The sequence below is a fragment of the Ambystoma mexicanum genome, chromosome 10 (assembly GCF_040938575.1).
Source record: "Ambystoma mexicanum isolate Mex_15411 chromosome 10, UKY_AmexF1_1, whole genome shotgun sequence".
NCBI classification, from domain to species: Eukaryota; Metazoa; Chordata; class Amphibia; order Caudata; family Ambystomatidae; genus Ambystoma; species Ambystoma mexicanum.
Window position 1 is genome coordinate 1,221,599,675 of NC_090932.1, and position 5,073 is coordinate 1,221,604,747.

The window sequence follows — 5,073 nt, forward strand, 5'->3', positions numbered from 1 at the left end:
CAAATTCATTTTTTCAGACCTAAACCCTTTTCGCCAGCACATTGAGAACTGGAGGCGATACATAGATGATATTATTTTCATCTGGCCCGGGACCACTGACGACCTTAATGCCTTTTTTGTTATGATGTCACCATACCATTAAATTTACACTTTCCAAGAGTAACATGCAAATTCCTTTCCTTGATCTCTTAATCCAGCACCACATTAACAAACTGGTATTTCCATTATTCACAAAACCTACAGATCGCAATACACTATTGCATTTTGACAGCTATCATCCACGTACACAAAAAGAAAATCCGCCGTATTCTCAATTTTTGAGATTAAGGAGAAACTGCACCTCCATTTCGGACTATGATTACCATGCACGGATCCTTACCACCAAATTTCAGCAGCGTGGTTACCCTAAAAAACTGGTTACAAATTCATACAAACAGGCAAGATTTACCCCCATGACATCCTGCTACAACCTAAGGATGTGGCATCACACGATAAACTAGTGTGTGCCCTTACCTATAGCCCACACACTTTTCTAATTAAAAAAAACATCAAAAAACATTGGTCTGTGGTGCAACTCTCTTTACCGGAAGAACCACTGCCGATATTTGCTATGAAAAGACAGAAGAACCTAAAGGACCAATTGGTCCATGCCTCCACCCAAAGCAAATCCTCAATATTTACCACATCAAGCTGGGATCTACATCCACTGATGGGGCACTTTCCCTGTGGTACCTGTTCAATCTGTAAATTTGCTGTTAAAATAAAAGTGTTCCCCTTACATGGCAAAACTTGGGAAAATCGTCATCACTCAAACTGCAAGACACCATGGGTGATTTATTGCATTGAGTGCCCCCGTGGGCTTAAGTACATTGACAAAACAACACGGCTGGTCCATACACGTATCACGGAGCATTGCTCCAGGATCCACTGTAAAGCCATCAACTCACCCCTTGTTAGCCATTTTATGGAATATTGCCACACAACTGAAGACCTACGTTGGTGCGTGATTGATGTGGTCAAGAATGCCTCTAACCCACTTCAAGCACTGGCTAATAAAGAGGCACGCTGGATTTTTGCGCTGGACACAATTGAACACGGCCTCAAAGAAGCATCCCCAGCGTGGTGCTAACCATTGGTTAGACTGTCTTTCTTTTCTAACCCACCTCTTCCAATGATTTTTTATGCCCCATACACTTTTATTCGTGTTTGCTTTGGGGCTATTTTGAATGCATTATAGCGCAAGGAGAGTTCTCCTGCCTGCTAAATGCGACTTTTTTCAGGATGATCCATGAAGTATTGCTGGTCCGTTCTTCTTTTTGGCATTATTTTATTCTTTATATTGATTATACAAACAGGATTTATTTTCTGTGATTGGTTTGTTCTCTCTTCTTCCTGACATTATTCAGGATTTGCTAGTGACGTAACCTATTATGCCTCGTTGCATTCTGGAGCAGCCTGTGTGTGCATTGAACCACTCGGAGAGTAATAACTCCAGTCCTCTTTCTATGCACCTTAAATGTGGAAATAGCTACGCCCCCGGAAGTTCAAACATTTCACTTGGTTCTGAAGGCTCCAACTTGGATGCACACTCAGATCAATATGGACTTCCCCCTCGAGGCGAGCTGAAGGTAAGCACTGATGTATCTGTTGCTGCCTTATAGCTCACGGTGCTCTGTGCCTTCCGATCATGACAGGTCTTTTTTATTTGTTTACCCAGCAATTGTAAAGACCGTGCACGCAGACGGCTTCGTCGGCTTTTGAAACACTCTACTCTTTGCCTAATTAGTGCCAGACTTTGACGGCGCCCCCTCCCACATGCCTGTCCTGCTGCCAGCAGGTTCGTTTAAATTAGTGAATTTTTATCTTTTGACACCCATAATTAATTAATAAATGTTTGTAACTCCCTTATGACATTCATTTCACCATAGATGTGTCTCCATACCTCAGAGGCGTCCCCATATACTTGAGTGCACCGTTTGGGGTGTTTTGTTCCATGATTCCAGAACGCCTGTCTAGGAGGCATCGATAGTAGCGCTTTAGGTATGGACTCAGCATGTCTTTTAGGGTGATCTTCTTAAATCACTAAATATGGGTGTTTTCACTTCTGTTCACATTCATGTATATTTCTATATTTATTTTCATTATTAATATATCTTTCTATTCTATATTTTTCATTAATTTATTGGTGTTTTTGCTCTGGTATTGTGTATTTCTTTTGCACCTTGTTTATAAGCTTGGCATAACTAGGGGGCTTTACTTTTACCTTTCCTGTGGCTATGATAAATGGGAGCGAGCTGTCTGGGGTCCACTTGCCAACCTAAAGGGGTGGTTGCCTGGTGTTTCTTACCATTTGTTGGTGCTCCTAAATCACCTTTTTGTGCTAATACCTCACATTGAATCCAAAAATGTTTTCAAGATAACACAACATGATGGGATGACATTTGATTGTTTTTTGTAGGGGCTGAATTTAGGATCGAATTTCCTGAAGAAGGTGATCTTTATCTGTCTATACACCACCGAAACGCCAATCTTGCCACGCCCCAGGCATAGGTGCTCATGCACCTGTGACCAAAGGACGTGCTTGCTCACGCTTATCAGCAGAAGGTGTAGTACATCATTTCAGCCTGTGGTACAACCTCTGTGTTTGTCCTATTAAAAGCAATTGTGTACATCAGCTTTAGTCTGTTGTACAACTCTCTTGTTTTTTGCTTTTTCTGCCTGAGTCAGGCGTAATGCACAGTTTCCCTGTTTGTTGCCTAATTTTTCAGTTAGCTCTTCTGAGTTTTAGCATGAAAAAGGTTTCCATTTAATTGTTACCTTTTGTTATAACCAAATTTACAAATTATACCCTGCATTTATCAAGGGCCAGTCAGTTAAAGTCTGCCTTTTGTCCAACTCAGTTCAAATAATTCCTTGGATAGATAAAAATGTCTATCAGCACAAGTGTTGTTTGTTAAACTTGAATAGATAAAGACGTCTATCAGACTAAGCGTTTCTGTTAACTTTTTTGTTTCTGTTGTTCTCTTCTTCTCTACTTATCCCTCTCCCCTCTGCCCTTTTTTCCTTTTCTAATAAAACTGAATGTATTTTGTATATATTTGAAGATTTGTTAATGTATGTTTACCTACGTGTGGCAATCTTCCACAAGTGGCTATATTCCTGTGTACTCTTATAAATAAATATGTATATACTTTTTCTTCATATATTTTTTTTTTTTATGTCATGTTCCACCAACAATAGGCACAACTGAGGTTTAGTATGACTGGTGAGATAAATGCATATGTTAAACTGAATGATTTGTTCTGTTTCAGCTATCAGTTGAATATGCACTGATAGTTTTCTAAATCATTTTATAAACTTCAGCCATACGGGAACATCCTTTGTTATATGTGGACTACCATGGAACAGCAAGTATCATGGACAGTCACCCAATTGCATGTCACATTGCCACCACCCCTTGCTATCATGCCAAGCACCCATGTACATACACCTCAGTCAAACTGCTGCCACACACATAACCTATGGCAATCAACCAACACCACTAGATATGTGTCTCAAACTAACAACTAGTGCAACAGACCAGTAGCTGCAAGGCCGCCATGAAGATTGTGTCCCACCAAATGTTGCAATCACACCGACATAGCTAGCAGGGCATTCCTGAGCTGACAATACAAAAGGATACAGAAGCAACATTTGAGCGGCACATGTGACCTTGAACAACTGCAGTCCAAGCAAGGTACACATTCAAGAACTGAACACACAGCCATCAAGACAGGACATTATCATACTTGAAAACTACATGAGAATGCGCCTTGCTAAAGTCCATCAAGGTATTGATGCACTATGTCCTGTCTCCTAACAGACACACAAGACAAGCAGGACCCCATGAAGGGCACACCTGCCCTGGGAAGTGGCAAAAGGGCCACAAGACATGCCGCACTCCAGGAAGGCGGGTGCTCATAAGATACCGAAAACACCTCTGTCCAAGGGCACTGCTTCTGCGACCTCTGGGGGCACTGGCACACCTGCCATGATCTTGCCACCAGCAAAGGATACAGGACCATAGAGTCACCTCCCACCACTGCTCAGGAGTCAGAGGACCAGCCCACCCACCCAAGTGCCAACAACATGCAGGCACAAGACGAGGCCACTGCATCTGCTGACACTGCATCACCAGAGTCCAGAACCAAAGCCTCAACCTCTGCAGTTGTGCCTGCAAGACAGATGCCCTCTGATTCTTACACCTGCCCAGTATCTCACCTAAGAAAATAACAATGGGGGTCCTGGGAGACTCTCTGCCAGACATGAGTCCTGGTTACAAGAGCCTTACCCAGAATATTTAGCTCACTATCTTTCACAGAGGAGAAATATCCGAAACATATCAGTCTTTGTCCTACCGTGGGGCAGTCCAGCACCAAAATGCTAGGCAATTCTCCTCTGAACAAGAGTACCAACAGCAACCCCAGACACATGTTTGGGTCTGGTTGAACCTCATCAGTAGGGTGTAGCTGTGCTTCTCTAAGAATAGTGAGCAAGGGGTCCACGTCTGGATTCCCCTAGTAACCTAGGGTGAGACCCAAAGTTAACTAAATTATGAACATAACAAGGGAGGTCCTGGGCAACAAGGCAGCAATATATGTAACACAATAATATCCTTCAAAAATACACACTCTCAGTTTCAATAAATCAGTAGATACCCATTGGGGATGGCACAGAGACAATTCCTACACCCTGAGGCGACTTAAACAACTACAACACTGTGGACATTGATATATCACTGGCACATTAAGAGCAATACTGAGGTGAGTGTCAAAAGAAAAAGATGAGGAAATAAATCAATGCTTAACAAATATTCTTAAGCAGGTAAGTACTTTTTGAAACCTCCAATGCAAAGTAAGTTGACGCTTTCCTGGGGGAAAGGTAAAGCACAAAGTCAGAGGTAAGAAGAGTCTTCCAGGGAACCAGGACAGCCAATGTTAATTGAATAAAAGTCTAGGTGAGCTGAAGCACTTCTTGCAGTTAAGTAAAAAGTCTTGCAAAATGTTTTAGAAGTCTTTGTAGAAAATGAAATCA

The 5,073-nt window shown here is 42.0% G+C and overlaps 1 long non-coding RNA gene across 1 annotated transcript; it reads left to right on the top strand.

The window, feature by feature from the left end:
- Positions 1-1,528: 1,528 nt before the first annotated feature.
- LOC138493304 (uncharacterized) lies at positions 1,529-3,201 on the top strand. The gene is made up of 4 exons (XR_011276364.1): positions 1,529-1,628; positions 1,718-1,837; positions 1,929-2,040; positions 2,459-3,201. It is a non-coding gene; the product is annotated as an uncharacterized lncRNA (long non-coding RNA).
- Positions 3,202-5,073: the final 1,872 nt, after the last annotated feature.